The sequence below is a fragment of the Aquarana catesbeiana genome, linkage group LG13 (assembly GCF_042186555.1).
Source record: "Aquarana catesbeiana isolate 2022-GZ linkage group LG13, ASM4218655v1, whole genome shotgun sequence".
Classification (NCBI taxonomy): Eukaryota; Metazoa; Chordata; class Amphibia; order Anura; family Ranidae; genus Aquarana; species Aquarana catesbeiana.
The window spans coordinates 27,337,611-27,359,314 of NC_133336.1; the positions used below are offsets into that span (position 1 = coordinate 27,337,611).

The 21,704-nt window shown below is 44.6% G+C and overlaps 1 protein-coding gene across 1 annotated transcript in view; it reads left to right on the forward strand.

Annotated features, from left to right (window-relative positions):
- Positions 1-21,704, forward strand: part of LOC141116362 (interferon-induced very large GTPase 1-like) — a 59,685-nt gene that overhangs the window by 27,471 nt on the left and 10,510 nt on the right. The window lies entirely within an intron of this gene.

Genomic DNA, 21,704 nt, shown 5'->3' on the forward strand with positions numbered 1-21,704 from the left:
AATTGTGCAAGTCCTCCCACTTAAAAAGATGAGAGAGGCCTGTAATTGTCATCATAGGTATACCTCAACTATGAGAGACAAAATGTGGAAACAAATACAGACAATCACATTGTCTGATTTTTGAAAGAATTTATTTGCAAATTATGGTGGAAAATAAGTATTTTGTCAATATCAAAAGTTCATCTCAATACTTTGTTACATATCCTTTGTTGGCAATGACGTTTTCTGTAAGTCTTCACAAGGTTGTCACACTGTTGCTGGTATGTTGGCCCATTCCTCCATGCAGATCTCCTCTAGAGCAGTGATGTTTTAGGGCTGTCACTGGGCAACACGGAGTTTCAACTCCCTTCAAAGGTTTTCTATGGGGTTGAGATCTGGAGACTGGCTAGGCCACTCCAGGACCTTGAAATGCTTCTTACGAAGCCACTCCTTCGTTGCCCGGGCGGTGTGTTTGGGATCATTGTCATGCTGAAAGACCCAGCCACGTTTCATCTTCAATGCCCTTGCTGATGGGAGGAGGTTTGCACTCAAAATCTCACGATACATGACCCCATTCATTCTTTCATGTACACGGATCAGTCGTCCTATTCCCTTTGCAGAGAAACAGGCCCAAAGCATGATGTTGCCACCCCCATGCTTCACAGTAGTTATGGTGTTCTTTGGTTGCAACTCAGTATTCTCTCTCCTCCAAACACGACGAGTTGTGTTTCTACCAAACAGTTCTACTTTGGTTTCATCTGACCATATGACATTCTCCCAATCCTCTTTTGGATCATCCAAATGCTCTCTAGCAAACCTCCGACGGGCCCGGACATGTACTGGCTTAAGCAGGGGGACACGTCTGGCACTGCAGGATCTGAGTCCCTGGCGACGTAGTGTGTTACTGATGGTAGCCTTTGTTACATTGGTCCCAGCTCTCTGCAGGTCATTCACTAGGTCCCCCCGTGTGGTTCTGGGATTTTTGCTCACCGTCCTTGTGATCATTTTGACCCCACGGAGTGAGATCTTGCATGGATCTCCAGATTGAGGGAGATTATCAGTGGTCTTGTATGTCTTCCATTTTCTAATTATTTCTCCCATAGTTGATTTCTTCTCACCAAGCTGCTTGCCTATTGCAGATTCAGTCTTCCCAGCCTGGTGCAGGTCTACAATTTTGTTTCTGGTGTCCTTCGACAGCTCTTTGGTCTTCACCATAGTGGAGTTTGGAGTGTGACTGTTTGAGGTTGTGGACAGGTGTCTTTTATACTGATAACAAGTTCAAACAGGTGTCATTAATACAGGTAATGAGTGGAGGACAGAGGAGCCTCTTAAAGAAGAAGATACAGGTCTGTGAGAGCCAGAAATCTTGCTTGTTTGTAGGTGACCAAATACTTATTTTCCACCATAACTTGCAAATAAATTCTTTCAAAAATCAGACAATGTGATTGTCTGGATTTGTTTCCACATTTTGTCTCTCATAGTTGAGGTATACCTATGATGACAATCAGTGGCGGCCCGTCCATAGGGGGTGCCTGGGCGCCGCCCCCCCTCTGCACAGTCACAAAAAAAAAAAAAAAAATGAAAAAAAAAAAAATTTTTTAAAACTGGCCCTTTAAAAATGAAAAAAAATTCGAAAAAAAGGTCCATAAGTGCACTGCGTTCGGGCGCCGGGCGCTGGGCGCAGTGCACTATGGGAAGCGCCACGTCTATGCAATCACGAGATTGCAGACACGGCGCTTCATTTGCGGGCTTTTAACCCGCCTTGTGGCGCGATCCATCGCGCCGAGTAGCTTCCGCATATTATATGCATTAGATGGCCGGGACTTTGAGTGACATTCAAGGAATGATGTCACTTCCGCTTTTTATTTCCCAGTGCGCCCGAGCAGAGGAAGCATGAGGAGCGGACTCCTCTACTGCTGTGTGACTACACAGTCACACAGAGATTAGAGAATGCTGTATAGGGAGAGTGAGAGAGCCGTCCTCAGAGTCAGAGCAGGAGCCGTCTCAATGTACGGGGAGAAGGATGGAGCTGGGCTCACTGTGCTGGGCTGTCTTCCAGGTGAGTGCTGGGGGGGGGGGGGGGGGGGGAGGAAAAGTTCTGCTGGATGGAGGGGGACCCAAACACTTCTATCTGTCTAATCCTCTCTCTGGATTCACACACATTCTATCTCTATCTCTCTATCTATATCTATCTCTCTATCTATATCTATATTTCTCTATCTCTATATCTATATCTCTCTATCTATATCTCTATATCTATATCTCTCTATCTATATATCTATATCTATATCTCTCTATCTATATATCTATATCTCTATCTCTATCTATATCTGTCTATATCTATATCTCTCTATCTATATCTCTCTATCTATCTCTATATCTCTCTATCTATCTCTATATCTCTCTATCTATATCTATATCTATCTCTATATCTCTCTATCTATATCTATCTCTATATCTCTCTATCTATATCTATCTCTATATCTCTCTATCTATATCTATATCTCTCCATCTATATCTCTCTATCTATCTCTCTCTATCTATATCTATATCTCTCTATCTATATCTCTATATCTCTCTATCTATATCTCTCTATCTATATCTCTCTATCTATATCTCTATCTATATATCTCTATCTATATCTCTCTATCTATCTCTCTCTATCTATATCTATATCTGTCTATATCTATATCTCTCTATCTATATCTCTCTATCTATCTCTCTCTATCTATACCTATATCTGTCTATATCTATATCTCTCTATCTCTATCTCTCTATATCTATCTATCTATCTATCTATCTATCTATCTCTATATCTCTCTATCTATATCTATATCTCTCTATATCTCTCTATCTATATCTATATCTCTCTATCTATCTATCTATCTATCTATCTATCTATCTATCTATCTATCTATCTATCTATCTATCTATCTATCTATCTATCTATCTATCTCTATATCTCTCTATCTATATCTATATCTCTCTATCTATATCTATATCTCTCTATCTATATCTATATCTATATCTGTCTATCTCTATATCTCTCTATCTATCTCTATATCTCTCTATCTATATCTCTCTATCTATCTCTATATCTCTCTATCTATATCTCTCTATCTATCTCTATATCTATCTATCTCTATATCTCTCTATATCTATATATCTTTATATCTCTCTATCTATCTCTATATCTCTCTATCTATATCTCTCTATCTATATCTATATCTCTCTATATCTATATATCTTTATATCTCTCTATCTATATCTCTCTATCTATATCTCTATATCTCTCTATCTATATCTCTATATCTCTCTATATCTATATCTCTATATCTCTCTATCTATCTATCTATCTATCTATCTATCTATCTATCTATCTATCTATCTATCTATCTATCTATCTATCTATCTATCTATCTATCTATCTATCTCTCTATCTATATCTATATCTATATCTATATCTATATCTATATCTATATCTATATATCTTTATATCTCTCTATCTATATCTCTCTATCTATATCTCTATATCTCTCTATCTATATCTCTATATCTCTCTATCTCTATCTCTATATCTCTCTATCTCTATCTCTCTATATCTCTCTACATCTATCTATCTATCTATCTATCTATCTATCTATCTATCTATCTATCTATCTATCTATCTATCTATCTATCTATCTATCTATCTATCTATCTATCTATATCTCACTATTGATATTGCTACTGATACTACTACTACTGATACTACTACTGGTATTAATAACACATAAAAATTAAATATGAACAATATGAAATACATGGGTTTATATAAAATCCTACTACAGATCCCAGCGGTGTATACATGGAGATCAGTATATAGGAATAGATGTCTATCTATCTATCTATCTATCTATCTATCTATCTATCTATCTATCTATCTATCTCTCTATCTCTCATATCTATCTATCTATCTATCTATCTATCTATCTATCTATCTATCTATCTATCTATCTATCTATCTATCTATCTATCTATCTATCTATCTATCTATCTATCTATCTATCTATCCCACCCAGTCTCTGTCTGTCTATCTCTCCCACCCAGTGTCTATCTATCTGTAGGCCCTAATGCGGGCGAGTGACGGGGGGGGGGGGTGGAATGGGGTTGGTTGGGGCTTTGTTTGCGCCCCCCCAAAAAAATGGACCACCAGCCGCCACTGATGACAATTACAGGCCTCTCTCATCTTTTTAAGTGGGAGAACTTGCACAATTGGTGGCTGACTAAATACTTTTTTGCCCCACTGTATGTATATATATACAAAATACCCTCTGTCTCACCTGCCTGAAGTATATTAGCAGCAGAACACCAGGAATTGCCTAAATGAAATGATACTCTCTGTCTCTCTCTGAACAAATGCCACCAACACACTACACGGGGCCAACGTGCAGGCGGCCTTATATAGTGTGGGGCGTGTACTTAACCCCCTGTGCTATAATTGGCCACAGGCACAACATGTCCAGATGAAGTACACGTTTCAGTGTATGAAACGCGTAGACGGAGGGTAGCGCTAACATGCCCCCACATTTCTCGATGACCCCCAAGTCCGAGCAATAAGGCAGAATTGCCTACCATTCACGCTGGAGGTTTGGACTGATTAAACGGCTCATTTGACATTCACTTGATATCCACCTGGAGGCTATTTGGACTATCCAAGCCGTACTCCACAGACACTATCTCTGCATGTGTCCTGCACTATGCCTGGGATGATTGAATCCTCTCCCTAAATACCAGCAGTTTTAGGCACTATCTTTTTATGATACAACGGCTACAATTGCGGACATTAACCAAATTAAAATTACAGCCCAAAATCATCAACTGATCCAAAGGACATCTCAGCACACTGAATCTGGAAATCCATCCTGGACATCCAGAGACCAGTAACTACGATACAGTTGGGGTAAGACGCCCATACACGGGCCAATATTGTTCAATTACATTCCCGTTTTGATGTATGCAGCAGGTTTAATACTTTGTTTATCGGTGGATATTCTGCTATTGATGATTTCTCAGCTGATTTCTGCAGTGATATCAGTCTAATTGTCTTCTATATGAGACCGTATACATTTTGATAAACACCTATACTATGGACATTTGACACAATACAAACGGACATTTTTACCTTTGGGTGTTTACATTGTTTCCCTTGATCCAGCTTCAAACTTGACTGAATCAGCCAATAGGATGTTAACCACTTCAGCCCCGGAAGGATTTACCCCCATAATGACCAGAGCACTTTTTACAATTTAGCACTGAGTCGCTTTAACTGCTAATTGCGCGGCCATGCAATGCTGTACCCAAACTAAATTTGCGTCCTTTTCTTCCCATAAATAGAGCTTTCTTTTGATGTTATTTGATGACCTCTGCGGTTTTTATTTTTTGCGCTATAAATGGAAAAAGACCGAAAATTTTGAAAAAAAATGATATTTTCTAGTCATACATTTAGGCCAAAATGTATTCGGCCACATGTCTTTTGGTAAAAAAATGTCAATAAGCGTATATTTATTGGTTTGCACAAAAGTTATAGCGTTTACAAACTAGGGTACATTTTCTGGAATTTACACAGCTTTTAGTTTGACTGCCTATGTCATTTTTTGAGTTGCTAAAATGGCAGGGCAGTACAACCCCCCCCCCCCAAATGACCCCATTTTGGAAAGTAGACACCCCAAGGAAATTGCTGAGAGGCATGTTGAGCCCATTGAATATTCATTTTTTTTGTCCCAAGTGATTGAATAATGACAAAAAAAAAAAATTACAAAAAGTTGTCACTAAATGAAAGCCTTTAGGCTTTCTAAGGGCGTAAATTTTTGATTTCACTCCTCACTACCTATCACAGTTTTGAAGGCCATAAAATGCCCAGATGGCACAAACACCCCCAAATGACCCCATTTTGGAAAGTAGATACCCCAAGCTATTTGCTGAGAGGCATGTTGAGTCCATGGAATATTTTATATTTTGACACAAGTTGCGGGAAAGTGACAAATTTTTTTTTTTTTGCACAAAGTTGTCACTAAATGATATATTGCTCACACAGGCCATGGTCATATGTGGAATTGCACCCCAAAATACATTCTGCTGCTTCTCCTGAGTACGGGGATACCACATGTGTGGGACTTTTTGGGAGCCTAGCTGCGTACGGGGACCCGAAAACCAAGCACCGCCTTCAGGCTTTCTAAGGGTGTAAATTTTTGATTTCACTCTTCACTGCCTATCACAGTTTCGGAGGCCATGGAATGCCCAGGTGGCACATACCCCCCCCCAATGACCCCATTTTGGAAAGTAGACACCCCAAGCTATTTGCTGAGAGGCATGGTGAGTATTTTGCAGCTCTCATTTGTTTTTGAAAATGAAGAAAGACAAGAAAAAAAAATTTTTTTTCTTTTTTCAATTTTCAAAACTTTGTGACAAAAAGTGAGATCTGCAAAATACTCACTATACCTCTCAGCAAATAGCTTGGGGTGTCTACTTTCCAAAATGGGGTCATTTGGGGGGGGTGTTGTGCCACCTGGGCATTCCATGGCCTCCGAAACTGTGATAGGCAGTGAAGAGTGAAATCAAAAATTTACGCCCTTAGAAATCCTGAAGGCAGTGCTTGGTTTTCGGGGTCCCGTACGCGGCTAGGCTCCCAAAAAGTCTTACACATGTGCTATCCCCGTACTCAGGAGAAGCAACAGAATGTATTTTGGGGTGTAATTTCACATATTCCCATGGCATGCTTGAGCAATATATCATTTAGTGACAACTTGTGCAAAAAAAAAAAAAATTGTCTTTTTCCCGCAACTTGTGTCACAATATAAAAAATATTCCATGGACTCGACATGCCTCTCAGCAAATAGCTTGGGGTGTCTACTTTCCAAAATGGGGTCATTTGGGGTCATTTGGGGGGGTTTGAACTGTCTTGGCATTTTATGCACAACATTTAGAAGCTTATGTCACACATCACCCACTATTCTAACCACTTGAAGACAAAGCCCTTTCTGACACTTTTTGTTTACATGAAAAAATTATTTTTTTGCAAGAAAATTACTTTGAACCCCCAAACATTATATATTTTTTTAAAGTAAAGGCCGTACAGATTAAAATGGTGGGTGTTTCTTTTTTTTTTCACACAGTATTTGCGCATCGATTTTCCAAATGCATTTTTTGGGGAAAAAACACACTTTTTAAAATTTTAATGCACTAAAACACACTATATTGCACAAATGTTTGATGAAATAAAAAAGATGATCTTAGGCCGAGTACATGGATACCAAACATGACATGCTTTAAAATTGCACACAAACGTGCAGTGGCAACAAAATTATTACATTTTTAAAAGCCTTTACAGGTTACCACTTTAGATTTACAGAGGAGGTCTACTGCTAAAATTACTACCCTCGATCTGACCTTCGCGGTGACACCTGACATGCATGGTGCAATTGCTGTTTATATTTGAAGCCAGACCGACGCTTGGGTTCGCCTTAGCGCGAGAGCAGGGGGGGAAAAGGGTGCTTTTTTTTTTTTTCCTTTATTTTTTTTGCTTTTTTATCTTATTTTTAAACTGTTCCTTTCATTTTTTTTTTTTTATCTCAGGGAATGTAAATATCCCCTATGATAGCAATAGGTAGTGACAGGTACTCTTTTTTGAAAACATTGGGGTCTATTAGACCCTAGATCTCTCCTCTGCCCTCAAAGCATCTGACCACACCAAGATCGGTGTGATAAAATGCTTTCCCAATTTCCCAATGCTCGTAGCTTCCGGTTTTTTAGGCCATAGAGATGTTTGGAGCCACTCTGGTCTCTGATCAGCTCTATGGTCAGCTGGCTGAATCACCGGCTGCATTCTCAGGTTCCCTGTTGAGACAGGAGAGCCAGAGAAAAACACGGAAGACGGTGGGGGGAGGGGGCATTCCCTCCCACTGCTTGTAAAAGCAGTCTAGAGGCTAATTAGCTGCTAGGATTGCTTTTACATGAAAGCCGACCGCTGGCTGAAAATAATGATACCAAGATGATACCTAAACCTGCAGGCATCATTCTGGTATAACCACTCAAAGTCGTGAATTGCGTACCTGAAGACAAAAAAATGGTTAACAATAAAACACAGTAAACGGAAAAGTATAAAAAATTGCAGACCTGAAAAGCAAACATGATAAAACATAATAACAATAAAACATTGCAGAAGAGAATACAGTAAAAAAGAGCAGAACAATAGAGAGAGAATAGAGAGAGAGAGAGAACAATGAAACGACAACAATTTTTTTTTATCTTATAGATTTTTTTGTGGTTTTTTTTAAACTTTTTTTTGTAACTGTAACTTTTATAACTGTAACCGGTTCCAGGTTCGGGTCTCTCAAAATGCGATGGCATCTTGGGAGACCCTGTGAGAGTGTGCCTAGTCTGTGCAATGCTGTACCCTACGCTAATACTCAACTAGTGAATGGTAGCGTTCAAAACATTCACCAATGCAAAGACAAGGATTGTCAGGACAGGAGGGACAATAATAGCGGGTGTCACGCCTATATCCGCGCTTGCTGCAGACACAACATCTTTTTTGGGGGGGTTCGTTGGGTAGGGGTACTCGGGAGGACATAAAAATGCCTCTCATGCAGCCGACTGCATTTGGTTGGGGATGTGAATGGGGGAAGTACAGGCGCTGCAGAAGCGGTGGGTTCCCAATTAGGATTGGCGAATGCAGCAGGAAGGGCACTATGGGCACGACGGGCCTGTTTGTCTTCTTCTTGGTGGCAGCGGGACACTACTTGTGCTTGCCACCTCACCAGCTTGAACTGCACTTATGGGACTCGCCACGTCACCAAGTGTTACTGCAGTGCTGGTTTGACTACGACCGGGGTGTACTAGGCCGCTGGTGCTTGCCAGTTCACCAAAACGCTACCAAAAAAACTGTTAGCGATCGCAGGGATCAGGCCTGACTCTGCGAACGCTGCAGTTATGCGTTTAGTGTTTTGTAAGTGATCGATCGATACTGCACTTGGGTGGGCTGGGCCGGGCGGAGGGGCAAAACGCAGGTGCTAGCAGGTATCTGGGCTGATCCCACTAACACTGCGTTTTTGGGAACCCTAAACTGCTGGGGACGCTAGTATAGATCTGATCGGATCAGATATTGATCCGTTCAGATACTATACCACTAAGGGAGACGCATGCTGCATGTGTGGGTGTTAGCGCTACTGGCGCTAACCTGACGCTGCCTGGGGCGAAGCATATCACCGCCGGGCGATCAGGGGGCGAAACCTTTATTCGGTAATAAACGGCGGGTGCCCTGACACTATAAAAAATAAAGTAACTAACCAGCATCACCCGTAACAGTTATACGGTGATCAGTGGTGAAAGGGTTAACTAGGGGGCAATCAAGGGGTTAAAACCTTTATTAGGTAGCATATGGGGGTTCCTGTCGCTATAAAACGCTGACGGCGAACCTAAATATTTACCTCACTAACTAGCGTCACCAGTGACACTAATATGCCCCGTACACACGGTCGGATTTTCCGATGGAAAATGTGTGATAGGACCTTGTTGTCGGAAATTCCGACCGTGTGTGGGCTCCATCACACATTTTCCATCGGATTTTCCGACACACAAAGTTTGAGAGCAGGATATAAAATTTTCCGACAACAAAATCCGTTGTCGGGAATTCCGATCGTGTGTACACAAATCCGACGGACAAAGTGCCACGTATGCTCAGAATAAATAAAGAGATGAAAGCTATTAGCCATTGCCCCGTTTATAGTCCCGACGTACGTGTTTTACGTCACCGCGTTCAGAACGATCGGATTTTCCGACAACTTTGTGTGACCGTGTGTATGCAAGACAAGTTTGAGCCAACATCCGTTGGAAAAAATCCTAGGATTTTGTTGTCGGAATGTCCGATCAATGTCCGACCGTGTGTACGGGGCATTACAGCAATCAGAAAAATGATCACTTATTGACACTGGCGACGGGGGATGATCAAGGGGTTAAAACTTTATTGGGGGGGTTAGGGGGGTACCCTAGACCTAAAGGGGGCTAACACTAACTGCCCTACCACACTAACTGTCACAAACTGACACCAATGCAGTAATCAGAAAAAAAAACCTGCTTCTGGTGTCAGTGTGACGGGGGGGGGGTGATTAGGGGGTGATCGGGGGGGGGATCGGGGGGGTGTATTGTATGCCTGGCATGTTCTACTGTATGTGTAGTGTTTGTGCACTCACATTGAAGTCTTCTCTCCTCGGCGCCGGAACGGAAAATACCGTGCCGAGGAGAGATGACATCATTTCCTCTGCTGCTGTTTAGCATACAGCAGCAGAGGAATGATCTGATTGGCTTGGAGCGATCGCGAGGGGGGGCCAGGAAGGATGGCCTCCCCCTCACCTCCGATCGCCGACCACCTCGGCCACCGGCACCGGCACAGAAAACAGCAGATCTCTGCAGTTAATTGAAAGCTGGAGACACCTTTGCTACAATTACCTTTGGTGTCACCCTTGGGAAACTCATTTTCTTTTCAAGTCCATTTTTCCTCCTGGTCTTTGGTATTAGTCTTGATATAGTAGGGTTCATGTATTAGCGCTTTTTAATTTGTGACAATATTGTCTTATTACAATGTGATTTTATTAGTGATTCATGAATTTTTTGCAAATTACATGAAGATTATCCAACCAGGGAAGGGTTGTTCCGCCTGGATTGGAACACTGTCAATAATTTTGTACTTCACCAATAAAGCTTCTATTAATTAATTCATATACCATGGCTGATCTCCCTTGATTGTCACTTTATTAGGTACACCTGTTCAATTGCTTGGTAACACAAATTCGTAATCAGCCAATCACATGGCAGCAACTCAATGCATTTAGGCATCTAGATATGGTGAAGACGACTTGCTGAAGTTCAAACCGAGCATCAGACTGGGGAAGAAAGGGGATTTAAGTGACTTTAAACATGGCATGGTTGTTGGTGCCAGATGTGGTGGTCTGAGTATTTCAAAAACTGCTGATCTACCGGGATTTTCACTTACAACCATCTCTCGGGTATAAAAAGAATGGTCCAAAAAAGAGAAAATATCCAGTGAGCGGCAATTGTGTGGAGGAAAATGCCTTGTTGATGTCAGAGGTCAGAGAAGAATAGGCAGGCAACAGTAACTCAAATAACCACTCGCATACCTCCCAACTTTGTGAGTTGGGAATGAGGGACACCTATTAGCAAAAATATGTAGGCATAGGACAAACCCCCTGCCACGCCCCTTTAAAAGGAGAATTTTACAATAAAAAAGATAGTTAAACCCACAATTGCTTTTTTTACCACTATTATTCCTTTATATTGTCTTTTAACACTTACAAATTCACCAATTTAGAAATTGGATGAAAGGTTTAGCCCTGTGAAACACTTTTTAAAAGATAAATAGTGCATTTTATTTACGACTATATAGATTAGACCAAAATGAGGAACAAATGAGGAGGAAAAAGGGACAGAGGAACATTGTTCCAAATCAGGGACAGTCCTTCGAAATCAGGGACAGTTGGGAGCTATGCACTTGTTACAACCAGGGAATGCAGAATACACATCCAACCTTGAAGCAGATGGGCTACAGCAGCAGAAGACCACACTGGATGACACTCCTCTCACTTAAGAACAGAAAACTGAGGTCGCAATTCGCACAGGCTCATCAAATCTGGACAATAGAAGATTGGAAAAGCGTTGCCTGGTCTGATGAGTCTCGATTTCAGCTGCGACATTCGGATGGTGGGGTCAGAAAAGAAAGCATGGATCCATCCTGCCTTGTATCACCAGTTCAGGCTGGTGGTGGGGGTGTAATGGTGGGGGGGATATTTTCTTGGCACACTTTGGGCCCCTTAGTACCAACTGATGATGGTTTATACACCACGGCCTACCTGAGTATTGTTGCTGACCATGTCCATCCCTTTATGACTACAGTGTCCCCATCTTCTGATGGCTCCTTCCAGCAGGATAATGCACCATGTCACAAAGCTCCAATCATCTCACCACTGGACAATGAGGTCCCTGTACTCCAATGGCCTCCACACTCACCAGATCCCATCCAATAGAGAGCCTTTGGGATGTGGTGGAATGTGAGATTCGCATCATGGATGTGCAGCTGACAAATCTGCAGCAACTGCGTGATTCTATCATGTCACTTTGGAGCAAAATCTCTGAGGAACGTTTCCAACACCTTGTTGTATCTATGCCACCAAGAATGAATGAAAAAGGGGCTCCAACCCGGGACTAGCAAGGTGTACCCAATAAAGTGGCCGGTGAGTGTGTGTGTGTGTATGTGTTTACATATATATATATATATATATATATATATATATATATATATATATATATATATATATATATATATATATATATATATATATAGCACCCTCTACCTAAAGGTAGGTGCTAGACTAGGATTTTTCTAGCTCAGGGCCCAAGTGCAGGTAAATTTAGCCAGGCCTGTGCTTTAGGCTAGGCCTGGTTATTTTGATTTGGGACTGGGAGTATTCAGTGTAGTGGTGGGTGTGGTCACCTGTGCTCTGATTCAGAGATGCCTCCCCTGTTTGGTTCTGAAATAGGGGTTGGACCTGAAGTCTGAGTGGCAGGCAGCTCATGTGAGGAGCCCTGACCAATTATCTTTCGGTATTGGCAGGGGGCAGGCCTCCCATATAAGCTGGAGTCACATGCTGCCAGGGAGGAGTCTGGAGTACGGAAAAGACAGCATGGAGTATTGAGTGCGGAGGAGGGATGGAGGAACCGCGGAGAGGGAGTTTTAGATAAAGATCTTCGTCTTTAAAAAGGTATCAAGCTGCCGTGACCGGGAAACACAGGACTTGAATGCTGGACAAGATCAGAACAGAAGTAGCAGTAAAACGGAAGAGAGTAGAGCAGCGTTCTGTGACCAGGGACACAGAACGGCCAAGTAACCAAAGGTCAGTGTGAACGTAACAAGAGAAGCTATCAAGAACAGTGTAGAATGCTGTGGCCGGGGAACACGGCATTGATAGCAAAGGACTGGCTGGGAACAGTAGTCCGCTCATTACCATGTGTCAGGCCATTGGGGGGAGATACCGTGTTATCTCTGGTCTGGTTAGCACATTGGTAATATCTTCCAAAGACTGTTTGGCAGTCTAATGCCGCGTACACACAATCAGAAATTCGGCCAGCAAAAGACCGATGAGAGCTTTTGGTCGGAAAATGCGACCGTGTGTATGGTCCATCGGACTTTTGCTGGCCGAATTCCAGCCAGCAAAAGATTGAGAGCGGGTTCTTAATTTTTCTGTCGGAAAAACTTTTGACCCAAAATTCCGATCGTCTGTACCAATTTGGACGCGCAAAATTCCTGCGCATGCTCGGAAATAATTCGAAGCATGCTCGGAAACATTGAACTTCATTCTCTTGGCTCATCGTAGTGTTGGACGTCACCGCGTTCTTGACGGTCGAAAGTTCAGCGAACTTTTGTGTGACCGTGTGTATGCAAGGCAAGCTTGAGCGGAATTCCGTTGGAAAAACCATCCAAGATTTTTCTGACGAAAAATCCGCTCGTGTGTACGGGGCATAACTCATTGATCCATCAGGGAGAGGTTGTGTTAGGCCTCTGGATCTTTGATTCTCGGAAACCGTCATAGTCTGCAAGGTGGAATTATTCAGAGTGATTCTTCTTTGTCAAAATTGGAAGTGAAGAAGTAGTGTTTCAACAGTTTATTGAGAATACTAGATGTACAACAACTTTAAGCCAAGGCTATTCAGTATTGTAGTGCAATACACCAACTTCTATGGGCATCTCATATCACCCCCCTTGTTCCACCCAAGTTGTATCCTGCAATAAACTCAACAAACTCAGCAAATGACTGTTTCTTGTCTGATCTGATTGTGGGGAGCCTGGCAGCAGGGTAATTGGCGGATTGCTTAGTAACCAAATTAGCAGCCCCTACGGGGGTACAGCTACATATATATACACACTAGGGATGAGCTTCGTGTTCGAGTCGAACCCATGTTCGACTCGAACATCACGTTACGAACGTTATGGGCCATTCGCGCCAAATTCGAGTGGCGCGTCATGGCCCATAATTCACTGCAGCAGTGCACTGCTGGCTGATGATTAACCAAGCATGCACTATGACCCGCATGCTTGGTCAATCACAGCGCTGTGTCTACAGAGAGCTGTAATTGGCCAAATCCAAGGAGGCTCTGGCCAATTATGGCTCAGGGGTTTAGTACACGCCCCACACTATATAAGGCCGCCTCCGTGGCGGCCTTGTGTAGTGTGTTGCGGTGGAGACTGGAGAGAGATAGAGAGACAGTGTCATTTGATTTAAGTTAGATAGAGTAGGCAGGTCGAGTCAGTTAGCTGCACTTACAGTGTATTGTGTATATATATGCATCCCAGGTGTTGTATGTATGTATATATATATATATATATATATATATATACACACTGTATTCAGTTTAGCTAGATCTGTTCCTGTTATTCTCTTCGTAATATACTGACAGGCAGGCAGGTGTTTTTACAGTATTTCCAGTTAGTGTACTGTGTACCCTGCGCAGTTGCACCTACAGTATAGCTACCTGAAGCCAGTTGCTTGTGTATGCTCTTGAAGTATTTCCAGTTAGTGTACTGTGTACCCTGCACAGTTGCACCTGCAGTATAGTTACCTGAAGCCAGGTGCTTGTGTGCTTCTTCTGATCCTATTAATAGCACAGGCAGGCTCTTGAAGTATTTCCAGTTAGTGTACTGTGTACCCTGCACAGTAGCACCTACAGTATAGCTACCTGAAGCCAGGTGCTTGTGTAGGCTCTTGAAGTATTTCCAGTTAGTGTACTGTGTACCCTGCAAAGTTGCACCTACAGTGTAGCTACCTGAAGCCAGGTGCTTGTGTGCTTCTTCTGATTCTATTAAAAGCACAGGCAGGCTCTTGAAGTATTTCCAGTTAGTGTACTGTGTACCCTGCACAGTTGCACCTACAGTATAGCTACCTGAAGCCAGTTGCTTGTGTAGGCTCTTGAAGTATTTCCAGTTAGTGTACTGTGTACCCTGCACAGTTGCACCTACAGTATGGCTACCTGAAGACAGGTGCTTGTGTAGGCTCTTGAAGTATTTCCAGTTAGTGTACTGTGTACCCTGCACAGTTGCACCTACAGTATAGCTACCTGAAGACAAGTGCAGGTGTTCTCATACTAATAATACTACAGGCAGGCAATTGATTCTGCTAGCTGCAGTATAATCGGTATATATATATACATCCCAGTTTTGTGCAGCTACATCTCACTGCAGGCCAATAGTAAGTCTGGAAGGCCAACATAGAGAGGCAGACAGTTACAAGCCAATAAAAGAGGGAAAGCAGGCTCTGTGTCTAGAGGCAACAGTGCTGGCCGTGGACACGGTGCATCCTCATCAGCACGTGGCCGTGGGACACAATTGTCCTTTTTTTCGGCAGTTGGCCGCGTTGAGCCGCAACATGCGGAAGACTCGGTCGAGTGGATGACCAAGCCGTCTTCATCCTCCTCATCCTCTCTCACACAGGCTCAGGATACTTTGTCTGGCAAAGCAGCTGCCAACGCGGCCTCTTCCCTCGGCTCAATGGCATCAGTCACTCCTTCCCTAGCCCCACCATGTCCTCCTGAGGAGTCCCCCAAACTGTTTGACCACAGTGTTGGGTACATGCTCCAGGAGGATGCCCAGCGTTTTGAAGGCTCCGATGATGGTACTCAGCTAGAGGAAGACAGTAATGTGAGCCCAGACAAAGGGGGTGCCCAAGAAGGACAGCAATCTGGCAGTCATGTTCCCCCTGCTTCAGCATACTGCCAGGTTTGCTCCAGTGATGAGGAGGGAGGGTATGATGAGGTCACTGACTCCACGTGGGTGCCTGATAGGAGAGAGGAGGAGGAGGAAGAGGAGGCACATCACCGAGGCAGGATGCCCTCCAGGGGCCAGCCTAAGGGCAGCACACTGACTGCATCACACCGCAGAGCTCCACATGTGCAGGGAACTGCTGTCTCTGCACATTATTCCAAAAGTTCTTTGGTGTGGGCCTTTTTTGAGACGAGTGCATCAGATCGCACCGCTGCTATTTGCAACATATGTCTCAAGCGTATCTCGCGTGGCCAAAACATCTCCCGCTTGGGCAGCACATGCTTGACCAGACATATGTTGACCTGCCATGCAGTTAGTTGGCAAGCGTACCTAAAAGACCCACACCAAAGAACAAAAAGGACCTCTCCTTGCTCTTCATCAGCTGGGATCTCCAACCCCACTATACCTTCAGTCCTCTCTGAGACCTGCACTGAGAGGAATGAAGGTGTAGAATTAGGTGTGTCACAGCCAAGTACTTGCGGGCAATCTGCTATCGGTACACCGACGTCAGATTGTACCAGGCAAATTTCCCTGCCCCAGCTGCTGCACCGCAGAAAGAAGTTCGCTCCCAGCCATCCACATGCCCAGCGGTTGAATGCTAGCTTGGCAAAATTGCTAGCACTTCAACTGCTACCTTTTCAGTTGGTAGACTCTGCCCCCTTCCGTGAGTTTGTGGAATGTGTGGTTCCTCAGTGGCAGGTTCCCAAACACCAATTTTTTCACACGGAAGGCGATTCCGGCTCTCTACCGGCATGTGGAAGGCAATGTCTTGGCCTCGCTGGACTGGGCAGTCAGCGGTAAGGTGCATATTACCGCTGACTCATGGTCCAGCAGGCATGGACAGGGACGTTACCTAGGTTTCACGGCGCATTGGGTGACTCTGCTGGCAGCTGGGAAGGATGCAGGACAAGGTGCAGTAGTGTTGGAGGTTGTTCCGCCACTACGCCTCCAAAATGCCACTACTGGTGATTCTGACACACCTCTCTCCTCCACCCCCTCCTCTTCTTCTTCCCCCATGGCCTCTCCCTGTGCCTAGTCCTCGGAACCAGCTCCGTAGGCATTCAAGGGGCTATGCAAGTACGCAGGCCAAAAGATGCCATGCGGTGCTTGAGCTGGTGTGCTTGGGGGACAGGAGCCACACTGGGGCAGAGATTCTGTCAAGTCTGCAGGGGCAGGTTCAGAGGTGGTTGACGCCACACCAACTTAAGCCACGAGTGGTTTGCGACAATGGCACCAACCTCCTCTCCGCCCTCCGACAGGGACAACTGACCCATGTGCCCTGTTTGGCTCACGTCCTTAACTTAGTGGTGCAGAGGTTCTTGGGCAGGTACCCGGGCTTACAGGATGTCCTGAGGCAGGCCAGGAAAGTCTGTGTGCATTTCCGCCGGTCATATAATGCCAGTGCTTGGCTGGCTGACTTCCAAAAGGAATTTAACCTGCCCAAGAACCGCCTAATCTGTGACATGCCCACCAGTGGAACTCAACGTTGACCATGCTGCAGCGGCTGCACACGCAGCAGAGGGCCATCAATGAGTACCTGTGCGAGTATGGCACCAGGACAGGGTCAGGGGAGCTTGTTTTTTTTCCCCACACCAGTGGGCCATGATCAGGGATGCATGCACTGTCCTGTCACCATTTGAGGAGGCCACAAGGATGGTGAGCAGTGACAGTGCATGCATCAGTGACACTGTCCCCCTTGTCCACCTGTTGGAGCACACACTGTGTGGAATAATGGACAGGGCACTTGAGGCAGAACAGAGGCAGGAAGAGGAGGACTTCCTTACCTCTCAAGGCCCCCTTTATCCAGACAGTGTTCCTGCATGCCCGCCGATCACACAGGAAGAGGACGAGGAGGAGGAGGGGATTGTGTCAGCATGGAGGTGGAGCCTGGCACTCGGCATCAGCAGCAGTCTTTAAGGGATCATTTACAGTCCCAAGAAACCCATGAACTTGTACGTGGCTGGGAGGAGGTGGCTGCGGATCATGTCGTCCTTAGTGACCCAGAGGACTCCGGACCGAATACCTTAGCAAACCTACGCTGCATGGCCTCCCTGATCCTGCAAAGCCTGCGGAAGGATACTCGTATTTGTGGTATCAAGGAGAGGGATCGTTACTGGCTGGCAACCCTCCTTGATCCACGTTACAAGAGTAAGGTTGCAGACCTTATCTTGCCGTCGCAGAGGGAGCAGAGGATGAAACATCTTCGGGAGGCCTTGCAGAAAGGTCTGTGCAACGCGTTCCCAGAGACTGGGAAGTTACAAACTCCTGTTCCTGGACAACGTGTTGCCAAGGCTTCGGTCGGTCAAAGAAGGAGCTGTGGAGAAGGTGGCCGTCTGACCGATGCATTCAGACAATTTTCTGGTCCGCAGCCCCAAGGTATGATCGGTTCCAGCAACCATCGCCAGCGTATGTTTTACATGGTGCAGGAATACCTAGGGGCAAGATCTGACTTGGACACCTTTCCCATCGAAAATCCTCTGGGTTACTGGGTCTTAAGGATGGATCACTGGCCAGAGCTTGCACAGTATGCAATTGAGCTACTGGCCTGTCCTGCATCCAGCGTTCTTTCGGAACACACATTCAGTGCTGCTGGAGGCTTTGTAACCGATCACAGAGTGCGCCTGTCCACTGACTCGGTCGATCGACTGACCTTCATAAAAATGAATCAGTCTTGGATCACCACCAAGCACCTGATGCTGATGTAACCGAATATTTTATTCTTTGAAATGTCAGACCCCTTCAAGACTGCCTATGCTGATACGGAGTGACTATCCTGTTATGCTGAGTCATCTTCCTTCTCAATGATCATGCTGATAGCCTGTAATAATATTTTTGTTTCTGGGGAATGCCACCAGTGCCTAAGGCCCAATTTTTCAGCCCCTGTGTAACAGGGGCGTGTAATTACAATTTTTGATGCAATACTTTGCAGCAGGGCTCGTTCCTGCGCTCCAACTAGAGTATCTGTGAGGGGTTGCAGTGTTGTGCAATTTTTCAGCCCCTGTTCTGAAAAAAAAGGCCCAATTTTTCAGCCCCTGTTCAACAGGGGCGTGTAATTACAATTTTTGATCTAATATTTCACAGCAGGGCCCGTTCCAGCGCCCACCAAGAGTAACTGTGAGAACTTACAGTGTTGTGGCACCAGCACCACCACCACCAAAGGCCCAATTTTTCTGCCCCTGTTCAACGGGTGCATGTAATTACATTTCTTGATCTAACATTTCACAGCAGGGCCCGTTTCTACACCCACCAAGAGTAACTGTGAGGACTTACAGTGTTGTGGCACCAGCACCACCACCATCACCAAAGGCCCAATTTTTCTGCCCCTGTTCAACAGGGGTATGTAATTCCAATTCTTGATCTAATATTTTACAGCAGGGCCCTGTGAGGGCTTACAGTGTTGTGGCAACACCAACACCTAAGGCCCCAATTTCTGCAGAGTATATAGGGCAGGCCCCTACTTTCAAACATCCAACTTACAAACGACTCCTACTTGCAAACGGAAGGAGACAACAGGAAGTGAGATGAAATCTACCCCTAGGAAGGGAAATTCTCTCCTGTAAGAGTTAATATGGGAAAAACATTTCTCCTTTCCACTGATGCTTTTTCACCAATCCTTGTTTCACTAAAAACCCCAAATTTTCTAAAAACATTTGTCATTGGGACAGAAAGTGAGGTGAAATCTTCTGAAGAGGAGCACAGACAGCAAAACAAATGTCACAGTGGTGATAACCCTTCCCTATGTTTTCCAAAAAGCTTAAAATAGATTTTTTGGCTGGAGCTAAACACGTTAAAAATGTACCAGTTCAAAATTACAAACAGATTCTACTTAACAACAAACCTACAGTCCCTGTCTTGTTTGCACCGCCTGTATACTGCTGTTCAGAGTATATAGGGCCTGGGGGCCCAAAGCCTTTCCTTTTTTTAATTTGGGTGCGGGGTTCCCCTTAATATCCATACAAGACCCAAAGGGCCTGGTAATGGACTGGGGGGGTGGGGGGTACCCATGCCATTTGTCTCACTGATTTTCATCCATATTACCAGGACCCGACATTACATTAAATCCGTAAGCAGTTTTAAATGACTTTTATGCCTTTAAAAATGTCATTTTGTGCAGGGACTGTTCTAAGCACGGGAAACATGCGCCACTTTACAGGCATACTATAGACACCCCCCAGGTACAATATTTAAAGGAATATTTCACTTTTTTTTTTTTTCACTTTAAGCATCATTAAAATCACTGCTCCCGAAAAAACAGCCATTTTTAAAACTTTTTTTTGCATTGATACATGTCCTCTGGGGCAGGACCCGGGTCCCCAAACCCTTTTTAGGAGAATACCATGCAAATTAGCACTTTTTATTTCGAACGTTCAAGTCCCATAGACTTCAATGGGGTTCTAACGTTCGTGCAAATTTTTCAGTCTGTTCGCAGGTTCTGGTGCGAACTGAACCGGGGGGTGTTCGGCTCATCCCTAATACACACACACAGTATCTCACAAAAGTGAGTACACTTTTCAAATTTTTGTAAATATTTTATTATATCTTTTCATGTGACAACACTGGCCCTGAAACTGAGCTGCAGCATGGTGGCCAAGACCATACAGCGGTTTAACAGGACAGGCTCCACTCAGAAAAGGCCTCGCCTTGGTCGACCAAAGAAGGTTGTCTTTGGGAAATAAACGTACGAGTGCTGCCAGCATTGCTGCAGAGGTTGAAGGGGTGGGGTGTCAGCCTGTCAGTGCTCAGACCATACGCCGCACACTGCATCATGTTGGTCTGAATGGCTGTTGTCCCAGAAGGAAGCCTCTTCTAAAAATTATGCACAAGAAACCCCACAAACAGTTTGCTCAAGACAAGCAGAGTAATGACATGGATTACTGGAACCATGTCCTGTGGTCTGATGAGCCCAAGATAAACGTATTTGGTTCAGATTGTGTCAAGCATGTGTGGCGGCAACTAGGTGAGGAGTATAAAGACAAGTGTGTCTTGCCTACAGTCAAGCATGGTGGTGGGAGTGTCATGGTCTGGGGCTGCATGAGTGCTGCCGCCACTGGGGAGCTACAGTTCATTGAGGGAACCATAAATGCCAACATGTACTGTGACATTCTGAAACAGAGCATTAACCCCTCCCTTCGGAGACTGGGCCGCAGGGCAGTATTCCAACATGATAACGACCCCAAAAACACCTCCAAGACGACCACTGCCTTGCTAATGAAGCTGAGGGTAAAGGTGATGGACTGGCCAAGCATATCTCCAGACCTAAACCCTATTGAGCATCTGTGGGGCATCCTCAAACGGAAGGTGGAGGAGCGCATGATCTCTAACATCCACCAGCTACGTGATGTCGTCATGGAGGAGCGGAAGAGGACTCCAGTGGCAACCTGTTAAGCTCTGGTGAACTTCATGCCCAAAGAGGGTTAAGGCAGTGCTGGAAAATAATGGTAGCCACACAAAATATTGACACTTTGGGCCCAATTTGGACATTTTCACTTAGTGGTGTACTTACTTTTGTTGCCAGCAGTTTAGACATTAAAGCGGGAGTCCCACGAAAAAATTTTTTTAGATGTCAGCAGCTGCAAATACTGCAGCTGCTGACTTTTAAAATAAGGACACTCACCTGTCCTGGGGTCCAGCGATGTCGGCACCCGAGACCGAATCGTCCCTCGGTCCTCGGGTGCTGCCGCCACCATTCTCTGTAAGGGAATCAGAGAGTGAAGCGCTGTGGCTTCACTTCCCGGTTCCCTACTGCGCATGCGCAAGTCACGCTGCACTTCCTAACTGGTCCCTGCTGTCTCTGGGACCCATGTGTGTCCCAGCAGACAGCGCGGTGGGGACGGGAAGATGCATAGACTCCCGTGGGAGT